This window comes from Fundulus heteroclitus, chromosome 16 (genome assembly GCF_011125445.2).
Source record: "Fundulus heteroclitus isolate FHET01 chromosome 16, MU-UCD_Fhet_4.1, whole genome shotgun sequence".
Lineage (NCBI taxonomy): Eukaryota > Metazoa > Chordata > Actinopteri > Cyprinodontiformes > Fundulidae > Fundulus > Fundulus heteroclitus.
The window spans coordinates 11,766,579-11,790,396 of NC_046376.1; the positions used below are offsets into that span (position 1 = coordinate 11,766,579).

General features: G+C 39.4%; 1 long non-coding RNA gene across 1 annotated transcript; it reads right to left on the reverse strand.

Moving 5' to 3' along the window:
- Positions 1-8,155: 8,155 nt before the first annotated feature.
- LOC118566490 lies at positions 8,156-23,049 on the reverse strand. The gene is made up of 3 exons (XR_004933066.1): positions 22,892-23,049; positions 20,198-20,330; positions 8,156-8,420 (listed from the first exon to the last, which is right to left on the reverse strand). It is a non-coding gene; the product is annotated as an uncharacterized LOC118566490 (long non-coding RNA).
- Between the last annotated feature and the right edge of the window lie 769 nt (positions 23,050-23,818).

Here is a 23,818-nt window from a genome sequence, read left to right on the forward strand (position 1 = left end):
TATTACGAGTTATAGTAGATAATTTTTTTGGGGAAAAAAGCTAGAAAATATCGCAGCTCTTTTCCGTCTGGCATTGTATGAAGAGTGGGCCAAACATGCTGTATGTGATGATATTGTTAAATATTGCAATGAAGATGTCATTTGGATAACCCTCCTTCCCCTCACTCCTATCTTTTTTTTTTTTTTGCTTTTACAACGTTCACACTCTGTTTCCTCACCTGAGCCGATTTAATCTGCAGGCCATTTAACTACAGGGTTGAGGCCACAACGTGATCATTATGTGCGCTTAAATAATTAAATTGGCATTGCAGAACCAGTGAGCAACAACATCCATCGGTTATGGTGGAATACCACTCACCTGTTCACTGGTAGGTAAACAAATGCTTTCAGCTTTATGTCAGCAACACATTTCCACTAATGTGGGAAAGAGGAAACAGCAGGTCGCAGCAGATGCTCACTTCTCATAGACACCTGCTTCAACATTCACAACTAATTAGACCCACTGGTTACTCACACAGTCGGGTCTGTAGCATTACTGGGAAAAAAAGAGACTGTAACAATATGGAGACGGTTGCCGCTTTGTAAAAAGAAAACATGCTCCTAAATAAAATAAAATCTTTCTCAAAATAGCATTTGCAGTGAGTTTGATTATATCATCTGCTTTAAATGACTCCTTATCAGCCTCTTCTTGACTATACAGAGCTGCAACGGGACATTCCTCAAAGTACGTCACATTTGCCCGGACACAGCCCGGGTTTCCCCGAATGGTCGGACAAGCAGAGTACAAACTAGAATAGCAACAACCGCATTACCAATCATTCTAGAAAATGACAACTTCCGAGGAGCTTCATTTCAACATGCTTTAAATCGAGAAACACAGAGAAGAAACCCTCTGAATCCGTACAGAATTACAACTAATACAAAGAATATATGTATATGCATATTATTACAGGCCAATGGTTTAAATTTTTATAGGACTTATTGCAAAAGATAGACTTAAAAACAGCTTGTTTTCTGAAGTTGCAAAGTCAATTATCCCGCTGTAATCAGACACTCAGATTCCATCTTACTTTTTATTTATTAGCCCTGCCAATAGCTCTTGTTGCGTGGATTGATAACCAGCAAAAGATGTTCTGTCGGAAAAAAGCCAAGCCCAAAAAAGTGACTTCTCATTCAAAAACTAACCCAAGAAACCGCTACTGCCGATTTACAAAAGTTGCAGGTGACTTTAGGGAAAAACAAGCCCAAATAAGCAGGACTATGCAACACTGAAGCTCACATAAACAACTCTCATGGATTATAGGGTAACTGCCTTTTTCCGCTGAGAAAAAGCCAAATAAACGTAGCCTACCTGCGCAGACCCTGCAGTCGCTGCTTTCAGGTCTGGACTTTCTGGATATTCACTCCTTACCACCGAGGAAATGTAGAGAACACATAGGTGTCTATGGTCAGATTCCATAGTAAAATCCTATCGTTTATAAGCTCCTATGCAACACTGACATTTCTCGGAAAAAAAAAACTCCTTTCATATGGTCACATATGGAAGCGATATTCAGGGCAGATCTGTTCACTATTTGACTCATACAAGTAAACTATTCAAGCGTTATCGATCTGTTTGTACTACCCCAAGATAGCCACCATGCATGTGCACACTGCATTGTCCTAAATTTAGTAATTTGACGTCATTTGAGGAATGTCCTATATGGCAGACGACTGTGCCCTGCAGAGAACAGCGAGGGGTCTTGTCCATGACCTGTTTTATTTCATTTGATAATATCACCAAAAGAGATAACTATTGTCTTTAAGTATATTTTTTTGCTGCAATCACACAATCAAGGCTTTACTCAATTAGGTATAATGAGAAGCAGGAAACTGAACTGCCTTGTGCACCAAGAAAATAAAAGCAAAAGATTTCTAATTATTTTTGGAATCATTGTATTACTGCAGCCTCTCAGCTAGAAAGAGAGAAACCATCTGGCATCGTTTCAACAAAAACTGATACACATTCACCGTCATTGCTAATTAAAATAAAGAAGTGCAACAGATGTTACCACACAGATTATTTTCTATCTTAGCAAAAACAAATTCTTCGCTCATTGGTTCTGTCCAGTCTTGAGGAAAATAAACACAATTCGCTTAATGCATTTGATGCATTATAGATTAAAAACTGAATAAAATACGTACACTAATGCTTCCCCCTTTAAAAGACAAAAATTCTGCATCGGTAATCCGTAGCTTTGAGTTTCTGCTGGAGAGACACTCTAAGGCAGCAGGGATGAGTTTGGTCTACTTTAACATAATGCTGCAACATTTTGAAATCTAACATTTTAGAGCGTTTATTGTATTTTCCACCAGGGTTGTGAAATTGCACGGCGTCTTTGGACTGTCTCTCATTCTGGAACTAATGTGCCCAGTAAGAATTGAAAATTATTGCATCTTTCAGAATATTCTCGAAATCATCAAAGCACTGGGTGTGTCTTGTTTATATTTGGCATCATGCGTTGTTTTGGTGTATTTCGCAGTTTGTGTTTTTTAAGTATTATATTAATTTACACCACTGATCTGCCAGACTGTGAATAAAGACTTGTTAGTCTGCTTATCTTCATTATTAATAATTGTACTTAAAATAATAAAATGAACTAGTTTCAGCAAATTTTTTTTGAAGCATCTGTTTTTGTGGGAGACTCAGAAGCTGTTGCTTTGGAAACATGGTTCTTTAAGCAACACACTTTAGACTTCTGTGGTGTAATACTTTATAATGTTCGAAAAAGTAGAGGTTCATCAATCCTAGATGGAGACAGAGGTCACACAGCTGTTGGAAGGTGATTGACCGGGCTTGTTGAAAGGTGCAAGACCTGCTGTGCCCCTATAGTTTAAATTGACACTTGAGAAGATTAGTCCAACACTGTCTAGGATCTTCAAAGGAGACATAATTTCTGCTGCTTTGTCTATTAAAGCAATCATCCAGTCGTTGATTTAGATGCACGTCCTGTCAAGATAAATACATATCAGCAGCTGCTTTGTTAGATAAATCAGATGGGCATCCGACATTATCTTGACAATCTACTCCCACTCACACCCAGCATTATTACTGCAGGATGTCTCGCCTCCGTTTCAGCAATCTAATCAGCCGTTTGCCCTTTAATGCCGAGACCGCGCGGGGATTAGAAGTACCTTTGCGGATTCACTCCTCTGTTTCAGCATTCCTCGGTCTCGCTGCTCTTCTCTGATGTTTCAGGCAGCTTAAACAAGCAAAAGGAGTTCAGTCAGCTCTGCCTGAGAGAGCAGAGTTGACGTCATGCACGCATTAAACCCATAATTCTAGATGTTCCTGGCTAATTATGACAATTTGCAGACAGGGTCACGTCCCCTATGGTGTCAAAAAAAAAAAAGGAGAGTGATGAAGGGCAGGAGAGAGGTGGTGCTTTCTGACAAAAGACAGAGCACCACCACAAATCGCATAGAGTTATGAAAGGATTTGTAATGGGATGCAGTATGTGACCAAGCAGAACGGAAATACATTTTAGCACAAAGTCAGCAGAGGTTTTTGCCATTTCTCATTCATGGTGCAGCAATTGACCGTTAGTAGCCTGCACGAGCAAGTGCCTTCAAGACGGCATTTCACCCGAGAACTTTTAAGATTTTCCAACTTTATATTACCATATTTGCTAGCAGTTAAATCCCTGAAGGTAGAGATAGACTTGGACTCCTCCCTGAGGTGCTTAAGCAATGAAAACCCAGACCATGGAGATTAATTAAGCCAAGGTTTAGTGCTTTCTGCCCTAAAGAGAAGCTAATAAAAATCTACAAGCATGTGTTTATCTATATTTTCCCAAATGTGTGCGTTCCACTAGGTACCAGCATCTTTCCACACATAGAAGCAGCATACTTTGCCAAACAAGGAGTGATTGACAAATATTGATATTTTAGATTATTTTGTTTAAAAAGTCTGATAAAATATGTACTGGGGTGGCTAACCATTTTCAAATCTTTTTCATTCATGAGCACTGTTACTTTTTCTTTGGTCTTGCAAAACCATAAATTTGGGAAATATACAAGTGGATAATATGAGTTTTAAAGACAATAAACTCTTGTATATTTAATTGGTTGCAAGTAAAAAGGTCCTTAAGAGAAGATGGCTCAAGCTGGAACCACCAGCAGTGGAGGACTTGGTAAACATTGTTCAAGAGATCCCCCACAATGGAAAAGCTGTCTTACACTCTCAGAGAGAAAGACAGTTTTTACAGAATATGGTCCAAGTGGACAGAATATGTTAAATATGTCTGATTTTTAAAAACCCTTCTGCTTCATTTAAATGTTGATACTCTGATTTAAACACTTGTGTAAAAATGTGAAGACAACTTGGCACCGCCGCCACCTGCTTCCCTGATTAAAGTTTTCTAAACCAAAATTAAAACTTGTAAAGCAAGAGCATTGTAAAAAGTTATTTTGTTGCAAACTTTTATGTGCTTTCTCAATAAAAAAAAAAGTTAAGTAAAAGAAAAACAATCCGAGGGAATTTGTTCCTCAGTTGTGGATGAGAATAACAGTATCCAAATCCAGTTTATTCAAAAAGAATATATAAAAAACTGTTTGTGTAGAGAAAGTGCTGTACAGTACTAAAACAGATAAAACCACGACAAATAACATCAATCGAAAGATGGTCAGATATTTTAAAGGAGCACTTTATAAACACATCGGATCTTAATCGCGAAAGAAATCTTTCTGGATTTACGTGCTGTCATGGAATGGGCAATTTTAGGATAGAAATGATGCCACATCATTTGACGAAAGTGACAATAATTAGCCTAAACACGACTTAATCATAAAACACAGGAAGTAAAACTTAAAACCTGATGTGGCAGGCTAGTCCAATCTGCTAAAATGTCACTGCAGAAACTCAAAAGGGTCCTCAGTAGTTTTTATGGCCCCCTGTGCTTGTATGCATGCCTGACATCCACACATGCGTCTTGTGAGAGGATCCTAGATCCTCAGGAGCATCACTGAGCTCTTGGATAGTCCGAGGTTGCACCTGACAAACGTAAATGTGAAGTCTCAGACATGCTCTACTGGATTTAGGTCAGGGAAGCATGGAGGACAGTCAGTAGTATCAATTCCTTTATCCTCCAGAAACTGTCTGCATACTCTTCCCACATGAAGCCAGAGCGTCCCACACCAGGAGGAACCCAGGATTCCCTGTGAAAGGCCTAACAATGCCTGGCAGTCAGGGTGTCATCATTTATCCTGTACAGGTCAATGCGCCGCTCCATGGAGACGCCTTCCCAGACCAATCTTGCAGAACAGTGATGCAGACAACGTAACATTCACCACAGCTTCTCCAGACTCTTTCCTGTCTCACATGAACTCAGAGTGAACCTGCTCCTTTTTCTGAAAAGAACAGTGCCTAACCTGCCAATTCTGCGGTTCTCTGGCAAAAGCTGGTCTACCCCCACAGGGCCTGAAGGCCTACAGATGTCGGGCCCTCAGGCCACCCTCTTGAAGTCCTTTCCTAATGGTTTGGTCAGAGACATTCCCGCCAGTGGCCCACTAGAGGTCACTTTGTAGGGCCCTGGCAGTATTCATCCTGTTTCTCCTTGCACAAAGTAGCAGATTCCAGACCTACTGAAGGACCTCCAGCTCTCCTTGAATGACTGTGGGTGTCCTGGAATCTCCTCCATGCTCTCGAGAGTGTGCTGGGAGACACAGCAAATCTTCTGGCAGTGGCACGTTTCTATGTGTCCTTCTGGTGGAGTTGGGCTGCCTGTGTGCAACAGTAGTGACACTTCCTCTAGTCGAATGCAAGCTAATGAGAAGCATTAAAAAAAAACGAGGGGGGAAAAACCTCCTCCCGCAAAACGATTCTCGTTTTTTGGGCCGTCTCATCGTTGTCCCTTTAATTCACCTGTAGTTAATTTAATTGACGCTGACGCTGACTTGATAAGTGTAACAGTAAAAGCAGAATAAAACTTACAACAAAGACTGTAGTAAGCTTACATTTGGCTTTAGGGTTCAACTTCATGGCGTGATGACATTGGAACGTAGTTTGACAGATGCCCTAATCGTAGTGATCACTTCCAGCACCAACATGCATGATGCTGATTTTCTAAGACGAGAAGAAATGTTCTTAAGTCGACCTGATCAAGCTACCACACACACACACACACACACACACACACACACACACACACACACACACACACACACGCACACATGCACGCACACACACATAACACCTGTCAGCAGATAATTACACAGTGAGCACAGCAAGATGTTGCTATTTAGATATGTTCTCGCCCTGAAAACAGATGCCGGGTATTTTCGGATCATCAGCAGATTGCCTGAATTTAACCGTTATGTTTCAAGGCTGGAGGTCACCTTTATACTGTCTGTCATCACCATAGAAACTGAAGCAGCTAACCGCTGTGTCTGTGTGGGTGCCAGTAGTCTGGCAAACAAAAAGTTTAGTATAGCAGCAAAACAAATTTATTTAAACTCTACTTTATGAGTTAGATTACTTTTATGTAAGTAAGTAGTTCCTACCATTGACCAGCAATCCATTTCCTTAAATTTACATGTATTCCCACATTTAGGAGACAGCCTTTTTAGATGTTCCTTGTTCAGCCATCGAGCAGTTTCCGGCGAGTGATTGGGATTTAGTGCATTGATCAGGCAACATCCCTGTCTTTCCTCGAGATACATTAGAGAGCATTGTTTCTTCATCCATGCCAAAAGGGTAAGACCTCCTGTACTGCTGCTGCGGGTTTAGCTGTTTTCAGTTCCTTAAGAGATGAAAAACATCAGTCCCTTAATGTAGAAGAAACATGTTTTATGGTTATGAGTCAGCTGATCTGTGGTAGAAAATTTAATTTGTGCCTCAAAGTGTATTTGCAGCTGCAAGCTGAAACGCTTGTTGACGCCTTTAACACGCATTAGGGGGGAGGTGTTGAAATGCGCTGAGACAAGGCATCACGCTGGATAGTTTGATCAGAAGCGTTGAAAAAGGAGCCATTGTGAGCTGTTTTATAGAGAATTACAGGGGCTCAGTTTTTTTTACGGTGCCGCTGATGCATTTACCTTCATTGTATTGCACAAGTATGCCACATGCATGTTTAGTGTCAAATTTAATGTATTATTCCAAGCACAGGCAAGGAAGATCAAGACATGCTCCTTTACACAATCATGATTTAACTTCAACATTTAAGTTCAACATTGTATGCAGCAGCACTTTTGGGGGACATTTAATTCAAAATCCTGAGATTCACCACCTGTCCCTGATCCTAAATGCTTTTTTTTCTGTCGAGGAGTTTAACTGAAACCTAGAAAAGAGGAGGTCTCGTGATCAAGGTGATTTGTTGAAAAAAATAATAAACTTACCAACACAAGTGCAAAACACAAAAGATACATCAGAGTTAATGGATAAAAAAAAATAACCAATGAGGAGCACAATAGGAACCCATGAGAACAAGCATAATAGGAGCATCTGGAAAGAAACTGACTGAACCAAGGGTTAAAATAAATCCTGGAATGATAATTACTAGAACGAGGATCGAGTGAGTCCAATCAACCAAACATGCAGAAGCTGAGTAGGGGTAGGAACCGAGGCAACTGAGGGAGAATGATGAATACAGAATGAATATAATAGGACCTAGGAAACAAGCAACTGTTCTTTACTCCTAAACCTTGAATAAAAAAGAAATGAAAACAACGCAACCAAATTTTAACCAAGTCTTCAAAGCTTGGTCAATCTGATTGGGCACAAGTTCTTTATTTGAAAGTAATCTGTTCAGTCCATTGTCTCTTCTTCTCTGTCTCTCTCCATTTTGTCTACATCACCCCTTCATCAACCTTTTGTTTACCTCTTCGCAGGCAGAGGACTCATTACATGCCTAGAGACGACTGTCCCTGTTCTAGAACAGTGTATTCTGTCAAGGTCTAATACGTGCAGTAAATAGAGAAAAATGTTAATTCACTTTACAGAGTTTTAACAAAATAGAATTACTTTGACACATACATTTCCACAAAACAGCTTCAGAATAAATATAGCATTTCGAAAATCTCAGGAGCACAAACTGTGAAATTGAAGATTGTATTTAATCCAGTGTCAACCTGAAGGCATTTTTCAACGGTCTTGATGGGAATAGTGAAGTGTTTAAATCTCTGTGTGAGTAAATACGTTCAAGGTCAGTTTTTTGTGTGGGAAAAACACACAAAAAACATGGGAAAGAAAAATAAAGTTTACATATAATTTTTTGTCAGTCACTCCAGGGGGTTTGCCTCGGAAATACAAACACAGCCAATAGTTCTTTCTTTGAGGAAAAAATAAAGAGTACACAGGGTTAATGGCAGCAACAGCTCTGTCAATATCTTGGTCCAGGAAAGAGACCCAGCTTAACAAAGACGCAGTGGTCCATGTGTAGCTTCTGTGGACAGAAAAAACAACAACAACAGAACAAGAAAACAAGGTTAATTGCACCCATAACAACGAAAACATATTTTAAACTGGAGAAAAGTGGTTTGCAGGTTCACGAGCAATAACAGCATAACTGAAATATTTAAGCCATGAAACTCAGTAGTAAAGGTGTGTTATGTGTTACATCTTTAGTTTTTTTTTTATGTTTACAGATTTGTTTTTCAACTGTGTGTCCAGAATAATTTTATTGTCTTCTGCTTTTAGTGGTTGTGACAGGAGGAATCAATCAGGCACTGGTATGGGCACAGACTGGTGTGAGAACATTGAGAAAAAAAACATTGATTCTTTTTATTAATCAAAGGACTGCATCCCTGCTTAATATATTAGCAGCAATAACACTGGGGAGAGAGTTATGCCCTGGACCAACAGTGAAAGCAGAGATAATTCATATAATCTTAAAATTACAGAGATTACATCACACTGTAGTCCGCGCTCAGGACGTTGGCTCAGTTTCAGTTTTTGGTACATTATCCTCAAGGTTAAATTGATGCTTTTATTAAAATAAATGAATTTCCAAAAAAAAAACAAAAAAAAAAAAAAAAAAAAAAAAAAAACAGGCACATTGGAATATAAGTTATGCTGAAGAGTAACTCCTATATGCAGGGCTGTATACCCATTACAGACTTCTCGTGTTCTTGCTTTTTTGTCACAATTAAATGTTTCAGATCATAAAACAGTTTTTATTGCCGCAAATAAGGTGAGTAAAAGGAAAAAAAATAGCGCACAAATAATGATGTAATTTCTAAGAGAAAAAAAGTTATCAAAGCCAAACTGACTTGGCTAAAAATGCAGTTGCGATAACTGATAATTGATTAATCAATTTTTTTTTTATTGACCACAACCAGGCCTGATTACTATTTGAGCTGATAGATCATGAAATACCTTTAATAGAACCTGTCTGATGACAAAAAAGGTTTAAAGAGCTCAAAAGTGACGCGCGCTGATTTGAGAAACACGGTAACTGACATCTAGCTCTTTATTTTGCTTTACAACTCGAAACCTTCATGAGAGCCGTTATCCAAAATGGGAGAAAACATGGAAAGGTGGTAAACCTTTGTCGGAGCGGCCCACTTTCCAAAATAACTCCAAAGCACATCAACAACTCACCCAGAAGGTCACAAAAGGACCTAGAACAACGTGTGAAGAACTGCAGGCATCGCATGCCTCAGTTAAGGTCAGTTTTCATGAATCAGTAATACAAAAGAGATTAAGCAAAACTTGATTCATGGGAGAGCGCCAAGGCTGATAGAAAATCCCACAAAATCCACACATTTGCCCAAACATCCATGGTGATCTCCAAGGATTTTTATAAAATATTCTGTGGACCGACAACACAAAAGTAGAACTTTTTAGGAGATGTAAAAAAAAAAAAGAGCCTAATACTGACAGCATAGTGGTGGTAGGGCAATGTTGCTTCTTCAGGACACGGGGGACTTGCTGTAATTAATGCAGCCTTGAAATGTGCTCTCTAGAAGAAAATGTTGAAGGAGAATGCCCAGGCCTTATTCTCAAACACATTTGGGGTGTGGAGCTGGAGGCTGATCAGAGCGCACCTTTTAATGACTCTCAAAACAAAATGTAGGTTCTGGAGTGTCCTAGTCAAAGTCTGAATCTAAATATGGTTAAGATGATGTGAGGCGATCTTAACACTTGAAACGCTACTGAGTACAAATTAAAACAATTATACAAAGAAGGGTAGGGAAACATTACTGTAATTCACATTGGTGTCAAATACCTATGGCCCGTTTTTTGCAATTGTTTGATGCCGATTGTTGCAACCATGGGTGACACAACCAGTTAGTAGGTTTAAAGGGCATTTAGTTTTGCACATAAGGCCAGGTTGGTCTGAATAGATTTTTTTTTTTCATTTCAATAAATTAAATCCTCACTGTGAAAGTCAGTTTATCTTAGTTTAAGAAGTGGGTTTGCAATGCAATTCATAGCATTTCTTGTGGTTCTAACATACATTACTGGCATTTGGGTCACTTATGATCAGCTATGATTAATGTTTTTTTCATCTATTATCAAAGTGACCATTGTTTTAACAGTATTGAAATTGTTGACTCTACTTAATACACTCAAGGGAGCCAGGATTTATTTTCCAGAAGTAGCTACCACATCGCCGAGCCTTTTAGAACAATAAAATAATCAGGGAGATTTGTATAATGAGTCTCTCTGCGTGACATTGAAAATGTAGTGGCACATTTGATGTGTAGAGGAACCGGCACTTTAGAAAATTATAATGTCAGTGCACCTTGTGATGCGAGAATGAGCGATCTGCACCGCCGATTCTTAATGTCAATGGGGAGACAAGGCCATCATTTGTCGTCTTTTAAGGTAGAAAGTGTGTCAGGCGCTTCGTAAGGCTGATTATAGAGTAACAAAACCCATTTCCACAGCTACGAAGCTCACGTTGTTTTTCTCAAAAGAACCCACACATTTTTGGTAGAATATGTACTTTAGGTCAATTAAACACACATTAACAAGCTGTTTTGTCACTTCTTGCTGCTGTTGGGTTTTTGTACCCACACGTGTTCTCTGCAGGTGTTTCAGACTATTTTTCATCCGCGCACAGCACCGCAACATTGATTAGGAATTATGAGAGCGGGGAACAGGCAACAATTACCGAAGGAGTGTTTTCAAAAAGAGACGCCGGTATACGACTGCGGCGTGAAGCGAAGCTGACCCTCGACGTGTGAGTTTCCACTGACGTCACAGCGCCTTTGATGAGGATGAACGTGCCTCGGAATAGTAATGAACTCACTCAGGTGCGAGACATGCTGCCAGTTATCTGACATTGGCGAGTCGCTCCACGTACACAAACACGGCAAAAACATAGCGAAAGTGCCGCTTGCTAGGAGAGCCGGATGGAAAGAAAGGAGACGGAGAAGAAATGTGAAAATAGGCGGTGTGTTGGTACAGAAAAAGCCGCTGAGCTGTTTCTAATCACGGCTGAGCGCACGATCCAACATGACGCACGGACTGGAGAGTGTTTAGCCTGCTGTTCAGCTCCTCTCTTTGCATCCCGCTTTGTCTGCCTCTGCATCATTAAAGGTCACGGATGTTTTTCCAACATGTGACTCAGGACTCTCTGTTGTAATTGTCAACATGGGGGGAAAAATACAAACCAAAACAATGTCTTTATTTTAGGAAGACATTGAGCTACAAACCTTTCAGACCCCCAGAAGTGTTGCTGCACATATTGCTTCTACACCAGACACCAGATATTTTGATTTACCTTAAGAAAAGACACAATTATCAGCTTCTGTGTGTGTGTTATTTCCTAGCTACTAACCTGGCAAGCCAGACTGATAATGTGTAGCACTCTAAGCTCTGCACATTATCAATCTGGGTCTGCTGTCACTGAATCCGTGTGGAGAAAGGAGGGACATTCAACAGAGCTTTACGAACTGATTGTGCGAAGCGACACCTAGTGCCCACCTACCAAAGGTTGGTTTTAGCCAATCACGTTATCAAATGAACATGTAAGCCAAAGGCGCCATGAGAAGCCACAAGCTACGCTGGTCCAGCCACTTCTTGCTGTTCATCTTTCTAAGGCTAAATTGTGGATTCTGACAAAACAGAAGTGATAGCAGCAGCGTCCTCCTGCGCTGCCATGTTTTTTTTGGTTGTCCCGCCTTAAACCATAATACTTCAACATGTTTGGGTTAGAAAAATATCTATAGGAATATTATCTACACTTCCTGAAAGAGTAATATGAAAATAGTATTTTCATATTACCTGAAAGAGTAATATGAAAATAATCTATCACATACTTTTGATAGAAATGTCATCAAAATGCAATGAATTGCAGATGCTGTCTTTAAATGTTGCCTTTCCCACTATAAATACGGCGGATGGGTTTAGAGTAATTGGAATGCGGCCTGCTTTTAGTCAGCCTACACGCGGTAGAACACGTGACACTGAAACCTTGGGCGGAATCAATAAAAGAAAGATTGTCTACCTTCCATGAACGAATAATATAACTATGTAATGCATACTTTTCGTTAGCAATGTCATCAAAATGCATGGAACTGCAATGTTTTCATTAAATTGTTTTTGTCTTATGTACGCGGAAGTCGGTGTGCGTCAGTGACGTATTTGGCTACGTTGTGTACCGGAATCTCGGTGCAACTTGGTAACGTAGGTAGGAAACATCACTTCCTCTCGTCTTTCTCAGACAGAAGGCATTAAGCCTTAGCTAAACTGATGAAGGAAAGATTTTCTACCTTCCCTGAGTGAAGACTGTGAAAATAATATACATACTTCTCGCTAGAAATGTCTTTAAAAGGCATGTAAACACAGTGGTTTTGCCTAAACGTTTAATGTAGGCTGGGTTGCTATAATATTCAATGAGAGCCCCCTGGACGTCAAATAATGACGTGAAGGGGGTACCCCGTGCGTCATCTTGTGACTCTGAGGGAACCTGACCAAGCGTCAATACCTGACAAGTAGGAAGTGAGAATGTGTTGAATTCCTGCATGTTAGTCAGGAAGCGAGGCTCAAACTTGACACAGTTAAGATGACCAAAATTATTCTTTTTGTCTAAATCACAATGTAATGGGAGATAGTTTTTAATTACTTTCTTCGTGGTTTTACACACATATTTACTTTGTATTAAATGGTAGAACTGTTTTTTTATACCATGACTTGGGTATCCTACCAGAAGCTTTTAACTACCCATTAATCCTGACAGAACTGAGTCAGGTCAGTAGGCTGCCTTGCTCACACACACCTTTTCAGTTTGCTCACAATTTTTCTACGGGTGTGAGATTGGGAATTTGCGATTGCAACTCCAAAACCTTGATTTTATTGTCCTTATGCCAGTTTGTGAGTAGTTTGCCTATGATTAGGATCAGATTGCAGCTGGGAGACTCATTTGTGTCAAAGCTTTAACTTTCAGGCTTCTGTCTTGAACAGTGTCTTGAATATTTCTGCGTTATTTTCCTCATGCCATCTATTTGGTGAAGTTCACTGGTTTGTCTTGCAGAAAAGAATCCCTCAACATCCATCCATCCATCCATTCATGTTCTAACACGCCTATCCCTTGGGGGGTCATGAGGGTTGCTGGTGTCTACGATTTTCCTTCTGATATCTTGGCTGATTTCTTTTGAATTCTAAAAAGGAAGCAATGTGTTTGAAGTGTTGCCTTAAAATATGACATCAAAATGTGTGGTTCTGCGATTTGCAAAGTATTGAAATCATTATCTGGACTTTCACAAGTTATTTAAAGGTAATCTTAGATTACTTAATATACACTTTTGACTTTGAAGTAAGTCATTAAAACATATTTTCAATCTCATCATTTTGGCATTTTGCAAATATGAATTATTTAGGGTGTTCTAACCTCAACCCAGACACATTTAGTCTGTTTTAATGTAAGCCAGTGAGAATAAAATGTGTTTGTGCCTTTTTACACTGTGTAAATATCTAGTTTCAAACTGTACACATCAAATCTATGCTTGTAAGCATAGATTTGTGCTGTTCGGTGAGCTTGGAGGGTTATTTTGGCTGCAGTCCTGACCCAACTAAGCACTCGTGGCATATCACCAAGCTGGCCACAGCCGCTTTCAGACTCAAAGGCCAGAGCAGACTGGCAACCTTGTTCTGCGGACTGCTGTTGCAGAGTGTGGTGTTATGCTCTATAGTTTAAATGACAGCAACATAAAAGCTGCCCTGACTCTGACTTGCTGTTGGTAATTCTAGACGCAGAGAGGGAGAATTGCTGAAAATTTTGCCATTTAATTAAGCATGTTATCATGCAAAAAAAAAAAAAAAAAAAAGAACAATGGTATGTTCCCTGAGTACCGCTCCATTTTCACCTACCAGTGTGTTTTTTGCTGATAATATTAAAAGTATACGCTTTATTATAAGCAATTATGTTTTTCTTTACGTGTAACTGTCAGAAGGTTAACAACTGGGTTCTATAAACAGTTTGTTTTAGTGTTTGCATTTGAACATGTTCATCCACAGGATGGACTTATTTCTTTTCTTATACTGGATACGGGGGAGGGGGCACCTTTTTAATGCCCTTGCTTGAATTCCTGGAAATATATGTTTATGTATACAATTTGGTGATGCATGCCTTTCAAGATGTGCAAAGAGGAACTGATGAATAAACAGAGAATAAACGAGGGGCAGCATCAAAGTATAATGTTATGGTATGTCAACAGCTTTTTCTTATGGGGATGTTTAAACACCTTGCTTAAAAGGGAAAATATCAAATATTAGTAGGAAGCCGTGTTTGAATTGGGAGTAAAATGGCATCAGTTAGGGTTAACGCTTTAAATGTAAGCTTTATGTCCTTTTTTGGTTGAATTGCGTGAATAATTTAGTCAGTGAGATGGGTAGTCTCCTTCATGCATGACACATATATCCCTGCCTCAGCTACTGAATAAGTTGACACCACACAAACCCATTACAACACAGAACAGGATAGAACTAGCAAAGCATTTCTTTTCACAAGCATCTGCATACCTGAACACTGTCAGCAGGTTTTGTTTATTGGTCCAAGAAACCTCGGCTGAGAAGGTTAATGAAGAGTAGAACAGGAACCGAATAATGATTGTAGTGAGTCAATCTCATGATGATGTGGCTGGACTTGGGTTGGACATAAAATTTCACTAAGTAAACAAACCTTACAGCTTACATTTTTCTTTTGCAAAAGTCAATAATTGCACATCTCTACTATGTCACGTGAAGCTTTATTTCAATTTTTCCTCATTACCTGAGTCCAACATGATATTGAAGAAAGTGAAATCGAATCAACACAGCATTAGTCGCTGATTGTTTGATAGGGGCAATGATTTAAATGTGAAATAATGTCACGGCAGACTGTGTGGGGAAGTATAACTAAAACTTATTTTAAATGCGCTGTGCCGATCCTGTCAGCTAAGCATGTGGGGAAGAAAGAAAATGAGTTCTAGATCTTAAGAAAAGGTGAAAATGTGACAGATTTTCAATTATTTTTTTCTGACGTGGACTACTGTATTTGGTTGCCTTTTGGGTGAGAGAAAAGCTCTGGTCTAATAACAACGCTGGGTTCAACAGCTGTAACTTGTGAATATTTCAAAGCAGTTACACTCAGAAACTGAAATCGCTTTGTAATGATCCTGTTTTGCAATAAAATCCACTTACTGTGCCCTGTGTCTGGTTGTCATTTCGGGTCCATTAAGTTGGGCATTACAAGAACCACAGATTTTTAATACCTGAAATTCACATTCAGCAGCCGTTGCAGTTTGTCCGCTTCCATCAAAAGTAAAATTGTTAAATAACGCAGAAATTAAGGGAGTTGCAATTGGTTTTCATTTGTATCTTGGAACATAAATTGTCAAATTTTGCAACAATGCTGGTTTAGTCCCTAAAAAAAGTTTCTTCTTTTGTCCTGCCACATACCCAATCCCTTTAATTATCATTTCCACTAAGGTTTTGCTGAATTTATTGCTGTGTTCAAGTGCAATTACCGTAAAACATCAGTGCTCAATAGGAATGACTGGCTTGAAATGTTTTGTGTCAACCAAAACTACCAATTACTTCTGTATGATTTAAAGTTGACAGAAAGTGTGAAGAAATGTTTAAAGACCACCCACTTCAAAACCCCGCCTATAGCTTAACCTTAGGGTCTATCCAAAATGTTTGATTTGGTCCTTTTTCGGGCAGTGAGGTAGAGAAACGACCGTGAAAATCCACCCTGGTTCCTGTAAAACAGTCAAACAGTAAACATAAAGGAAAATGGCACCGGATTCAACAGAGAAAATAAACTTCACAGCCTGCTGAGACAGTTTGTGCTTGTAATGGAAAGGCTGCTCATAAAGCAACAAAAGGGGAAAAGTAATCATCCAGAGATTACCAAAGCTTTAAAAGACAAATGATGGCCCCATTGTTTTTAATTATTTTGTTCATATAAAGATTTTCTGTATTCCATTTAAAGAACCCCAGAGTCACTAAAGTGCTGAGGTTTTAAATTAGGTAGAGTCTACAAGCTTTGCTTTCAAATAGCCACAGTTTCTAATCTAATTTTAAAGTGCTCTCTATCTTTAGCTCTTCAGGATATCTGAAGGTATTTTCCAAGTTTTTTTCCCCCCTAATCTGTCTACTTTTTAAAATAATTTTTATGTGGAATCATCCTATCTAACCATGACAGAATGCAGTGCCGTGCATTCTAAAAAAAAAAAAAAGAAAGCCGACAAAAAAATAGAAAATGAAAGTAATGTTGCTCGAAACCACCACTAAAAGGATTGCAAGAAAGCCTCGCTCTTTGGAAGGCAAACATAAAGAAATATTAGATAATAGATAACACGTATTGTTCAAGTGGCGGCTTTAGTGAGGACTTTTCCAGATGTTTCGCAGATCACCTGCAGTTGTCAGGGAGCAACATCAAACATCAGAGGGTCATTTCGTCTAAAACTAGGCGGCATGTCTTTGGTTCAGGCCTGCAGCCAAGGTTTGGTTCTGACACGCTGGATCAACGTTATCTCAGCTGTCAGAGGGTCACGTTGTGCGCCCGCAGCCATCCACATCAGCAGCGAGAATGTGTCACAGCGAGGGGATTTTTCTCCAGCAACACCAAAGCAATAGCGGTCTAACACAAGCGCTGGTATTCAGCTGATTGGAGGAGAGAAATACTCATGATTTCCAGATATTTGACCATGTGTCCTTTTCATGTGGATTTACACACGTTAACTGTTGCAGGCATCGAAGTGGCTGTATGTTCACACGTAATGGGAATAACCTTGAACAAATTAACAATTTGAACAAGATTGAACGCAATTCTTTTAATGAAATATAGATTCCAGGTACACCTAGCAGGTTGCAGCTGCAAAGACAAAGAGAAAATCAATTGTAATAACTTTTTTTGTGCTGGAGTTAAGATGTATGGCCCAAGTGAAACACGAGGAAAAGAAAAATCTTTTAAAACTGAATGTTTGAATTTTGCTGGAAGTCAACCAGATAGCAGCAAGCGTAATGTTGTAAGTGCAGATGTGCTTGATTTCCTTTTAAATTAACCTTTCTTTAATATTACAGTGTCCCACAGTCTCAGTCAGATGGAGGATTCTTACTGCAGCAAACAAAGACTTGGCCGGGGAATTGGGAAATGTATAGACCGGATTGGCTCTTTGAAAAGAATTAGGAAGATCAGGGGACGCAAACGTCCAGCTCTTGTATTAAAACCCTCCTTTTTGTTTTCCTCTGTCAACTCTATCATCGTTTTTCTTTTGTCATCTTCTGTTCTGCTCTAATTCAGTCGTTATCGTTCGCACGCTGATTACTTCTCCGGCTGAAACAATGACAGAGGCTCATCTCCAAACAGCCAGTTATCGCGGGAGATGTGGTCAGAGTGTCTGCCGGGGGGAAATTAGATTGTTTGTGATTCCATTTCAGATTTGCAGGCCCTAATTGTGTTTGTGTGTGTGTGCGTTTTTGCATTAAACTGTGATTGCATTTTGAGACTTGCATGCGCAGCGCTGCCTTTAGCAGCACTTGTGCAAAAAAATGATCGGTGTAAAAATGAAACCGTATGATAGCACGTGCGTGGGATCCAATAATGATGGCAGCAGTTGTCATATCTCCAATCAGGTCTGTCTCCTGGAAACGAGTAATGAGGAATGTCATGCCGGAATAAATTGAAGAGGTGCTGTTTGTATTTTGTGAGAACACTTAGAAGAAAAACGACCTGAGTGACACCGTAAATGGAAGAGAAGGACGGTTGACAGCTGAAAAATGAAAAGTTGGGATTCATTGCGGGAGCGAATGTGCTATAGAGCAGACGGGCCGGTTCATGCCCCTATATAAACCATTAAATTCATAAATCTTTGATATTTGGCACATTAGAGTAGGGCTGGAAAACATTTTATTTCTAAAGTGCAATACGGACTAAAGCAAGCATTTTGAAACATTAATAGGTACAGAAAACCCACTCCCACTGTCACGGTTGTGACAGAGCATGGCTTTATCAAAATAGTTTTTAATGATAAAATAATCAAACTTTCCAAGGGAATTGCAGGAGAAAAAGCTCAAGGAGTGCAGGAAGAAACAGGCAATGTGATGGACAGGGTAACGGGGGGTCAACGGTATAATCCAGCGGCCAATAGAGAGAATCAGTGAGTTTATATAAAGAGGCATTGACGGAAAATGACCAATAAACCAGAGGAGCTAATCAGAGGAAATGTGGAGCAGCTGAGGCTAAATGAAGTTATGGAAGCTGAGGAAGGAGGACACAGAGACTGAAGACTGAACTGACAGAAAAACAAAATCCAGTAACACAAAACAGAACACAAAATTAAACCAAGAAACTAAACACAAAAGCATGAACTAATATGGTAAGACTAAAATGCCAAACTGGAGAACGTGACACCCACGCATATGTTGGTGGACAGTTGCAAGGTTTGGCCCTAGTTTTCTGATGAAGAAAAGCTCTGCTTGTTAGTGCAAAGATTTAGATCTGCAACATATTTAACTTTGGGCACATTTTTGAATAACAACAAGACTAAGAAATAAAATGCTGCTTTCCCCTAGTTTGTTTTTCCTTACTTTGTTTTTGTTAGAAGACAACAAGAGCCAGAGAGAGATTGCACAAGAGCTATTTTGACCCTGCACTGTGGGAGCTGTTTTTTTTTCCAAGGTAACGAAACAGTTTCTTTCCTTACAAAATCTCTTCTTTTTAATGATTAAACTGAAGCTTTGTCCTTTCAAAACATGAAAACAAACTTTGATTCTTAGATGGTCTGATTGTTTGTTTGTTTGTTAGAGAGCCCTTTGTCTGTTTTTAAGATTTTTTTCAAAGAGTTTATTTTTATTTGTGTATATTGGGATCCTTTCAGTTCTGTGCTGTAAAATGATAAGCAGTCAAACTTAATTTTGTCACAATAAACCATGTTTGGCATGAACTTTCACGGGCTTAAAAATGGCTTAAATTTAAATCAATACTCTGTACAGGATAGATAGATAGATAGATAGATAGATAGATAGATAGATAGATAGATAGATAGATAGATAGATAGATAGATAGATAGATAGATAGATAGATAGATAGATAGATAGATAGATAGATAGATAGATAGCAAGATTCAATTCACTTTTGTTCAAAAGCATCATGGCATTCTTGCTGCAAGGCAACAGGGCAGCCCTGGTTCAGTTGCACTCTGTTAAATTTAATACATTTCAGTTCTATGATATTCATTTCAATAATATCAATAACAACAAGACACTTTACTGGACAAGCGGGTCCCATTCATATCCAGTTACACAATACACTGTGATATACAGTACAGTGGCTGTAATGACACATAGCCTACTGATTTACAGTAAATAATTAAAAATTCAAGCTAAATTTTATTCACGCTTTGACTGATGTATTCAACTGAAAAAATTTAGTCTGTCTTACTCACAGCACCCGTCGATATTTGATAAGAGTTGAGAAATTTTGAAGTGGTGACATCCCTGTCATTGCAGAAAATGCACGATCATGGCCAAAAACAACACATTGTGCACTGCACACCTTCACAAACAGTGAGAATAAGAAACATGACTAAGCAGCAACAATGCAAGTGAGCCTTGAGCTCAACATCAATATCTCCTATTGATTTCCCTTTTGTCCTGACACAGAAAAAATGAACAATCTTGCAACAATAGACTGTGCTATTTAGTCTTCTGTTCCCTCCTCTGCACTTATCTCTCTTCATTTTCCACTACAGGCTTTCATTACCCGGGCTGAAAGTAATGACTTACTGGTAATAGCTGCAGTCTTTCTTTGCAAGGTGCAGATGACGATCAGTGGCGGTTAGGGGTGGGAGGTTGCCGTTTACCCTTGGTAATTGTATCTCCCTGGATCCGGATCCAACAGGGTCAGGGATCGTTAAGGCTGAAGAAGAAAAGGTCAGGGAGAACTGTGCAGGAAGAGACATGCCCTTTTGATGGGACTGGATTTTAATGGCAAACGGCATGCGAATGACTTAACTCTGCATTAGAAAAAAATTATAGAAAGCTTTGAATATACCTGTTTATTAAAGAGTATTTAAAAGACACATCTTCACAACATTTCTAAATCGCTTAAATAGACCAAAGTTCTTTAATTTTACCTATTAAATGGCCTAAAAATTATTATTTTTTTGCAATTACAAAATAATAACATAGTTTATTCCAAAGGAAAACTATTTATTGGTATTAAATCTCAAGATCCAGCTTTCTTTAAAGAGTCGTTTTATGCTTAAAGCTACAAGTAAGAAGGATTCCCTGTAGCTTTTACACCCTGTCTACTTTTAAGACCAGGCTTAAAACTTTCCTTCTTGACAAAGCCTATAGTTAGAGTGGCTTAGTTTACCCTGAGCTACCTCTATAGTTATGCTGCTATAGGCTTAGGCTGCTGGAGGACATCAGGGTCTATTTTTCTCACTCTGCTGGGTTCTCCTACTGTTCTCCTACTGGACGACAGCATCATCCCTAACAATCCCCACAATCCCCCAAATTTCTGGGCATTGCACTGTCTGAGTTCTTCAGTGGCAACTTTGTCTGTCAGCTCCAAGAACACTTTGCTGGCCAATTAACTTTTTTCTTTGAGTTTTAAGAAGGTAAAATTAAGGTTTATTCTACTTAAAGAAAAGTATTAGCTTTTTTTGCTGTATCCGCAATTTGTAAGCTGTCAACAATAGATATAATACATTATTATCACACAGCAATTTTAAAGCTAAATTAGTTTATTATATTTTAAAATATTTTAATCCTGTAAGAAACTGAGGTTAACCGCAAAACAAAAATTATTTTTTTGACTTTCCACTCAGAATGATGAATTCAGCTTATTATTGAGGAGGCTGGTTGGCTTGGTTTGATCGTCAGCCAATCATATTTTAAAATATTTTTTTCCTGTAAGAAACTGAGGTTAACCGCAAAACAAAAATTATTTTTTTGATTTTCCACTCAGAATGATGAATTCAGCTTATTATTGAGGAGGCTGGTTGGCTTTGTTTGATCATCAGCCAATCATATTTTAAAATATTTTTTTCCTGTAAGAAACTGAGGTTAACCGCAAAACAAAAATTATTTTTTTGACTTTCCACTCAGAATGATGAATTCAGCTTATTATTGAGGAGGCTGGTTTTCCCCCAGCAGATTTAAGCCACTCAATGAAAGACAGGATTTCAAATTAAAGGATTCAAATCAAAATTCCAGTCCATATTTTTTCACATAATTTCTGAACTGGTAGTAATATCAGGCATTTGAAAATACTTTCTCGATGTATTCTAGTTGTTGAAAAACCAAACAAAGGACACAAAAACATGGAAATGGCTTATTTGGCTCTAGGTTCATTACTTAATGTGGGTGTTTTGTTTGCATCATAGTGGCAAGGGCGTTGGACACTAAATGGTAAGAGGAGGTTTTAGAATAGAATTGAAATTGGCTGGAAAACAAAGAAGCATCCACCTAATGGCAGCCACATCCACGGTGGGAGGCAGACTGTTAAAACCCCTCCCACTGGCTCTCCTGAGAGGGGGAGCTGGAGTTAAACATCCCATGTGGTTACCACACCAGCCAGCCAGAATGGAGGACTTCAAAGCAGCCCCACACAAACATCTCACACAGGGACCGTCTGAAGGATCTCCGGTCATGTGACTCCAAGCCAGGTGCACTCAGACCGGACCCTTGGCAGGACAGCGTGGTCCCTACCCTTGTCAGTTTTGATCATCAGCCAATCAGAGGGCCTCCCCCCTTTGAGGTTCCCATTTTGGGGGGCATGGGCCACCTCCCAGATTGGCTGAGCACCTGCTGCTCTCCAATATGCCGACCCGCTCCCCACAGTGTCACAACAGGCCTCTCATTCACACTCCTTCCAGTACCACTGCCCACCCCCCCCCACCCCCTCTGCTCCCTCCCTTTCTCACTGCCTCTGCCAGGTGGGGCCAAACACATGCCCGCTGTCTCATAAACACAAAGAGCTGCCAGCATTGCCCAGTTAGCAAGGAAGGATTCCTGAGAGATAGACTTGTGTTGAGGGACAAACCCAACAACATAAAAAGCAGCTCTGCAAATCCCACAAAAAAAAAAAAAAAAAAACATTAAAAACTCGACAGCACAAAAGCAGCTGACAGACAACACGCAAAAACACACACATTCAAGAAATTAACTAGACAATGCTGAGAACAAAAGGAACAAAAGCACAAAACGCCTCTGGGAGCAACTGTCCATAAAATAATAAAATACTTTAAGAACAAAGAAATACACGCCAGAGAGAGAAGAGAGAGAAAAAAAAGCTCAGATAATCAACAGCTTTTCCTGGGGTTTACGAATTGTCTCCAAATAAGCAATTATGGCAAATATGTCTGACCGTCTAACCATGCGGCATTTCTATCAATAGCCTTGGGATGGGAAACAGTGGCTCCAAAAGCCAGTCACTTGCCCTCACCCACCACACTTTCCTCCTCTCTTTACCTTTGAACAACCAGCTCCAGTGTGTTCTTTATTCATCTGCATGTATGGCACTCTCTTCTTCTTCTTCTTCTTCATCATCTTCTTCTATTAACCTGTCCCTCTCAGCCGTCGATATGCAGCATTCTCAGTCAGGCAAAACCAATTCGACAGACAGTGTAAAGCTCTCCACTTCAGCTAAGCTCTGATTGGAGCTCTTGAACTGCAAATTATGTTTTCACAGCTTTCTAACACTGAATTAATGCCAATTATAATAGGCATCTGAGATGAGGAGCCAGAGAAAGCAACTGCTATATTTTAAGTCAAAGGAACATATTGTCAGAGCTACAGTAAATGTTAATATGACATCCAACTTCTGGCTGTTGTAATTTGCATTTAGAGCATTGGATGACACGTTGAGATTTATTTATTTATTTTCTATCCTTGCCTCATTTCTTTCTCTCTCCACGCCTGTTCATCCCAATGAAGTGGTGTCAAAACAGAGTAACAAAGACAGCTTGTGGTAGCGGAGATCGTGGAAACAACATGTTATCTGCATCTTGTACAAATCTGTGTATCATTAATCCAATAATAAGATAGCACATAGCAGCAAAAGTGCAGAAAGACAGAAAGTAGTGATGTGGGAAAAAGTGGAAAACTTTTAAGTAAGTGGCATTTGTGTGGGGAAAGAAAAGAAATGTGATGATTGTAGTTGCAAAGAAATTTAATGAAAAAGAACATAGTGTGTTAAATGTCACCACTGCAACCTTCAAGTTGAATGGAGTTTGTTCTCCTGCCCCTGCCACTCAGCCATATCCATTACTTACCTTGTGCACCGAAGGCTAATCACTGTTACATACCTGTCAGGAGTTTTACGTTCATTTATGATGGGCATGGATGTCATGGTTATTTATGCTTTTTTCATATTTATCGTTTTTGGGGGGGGATTTT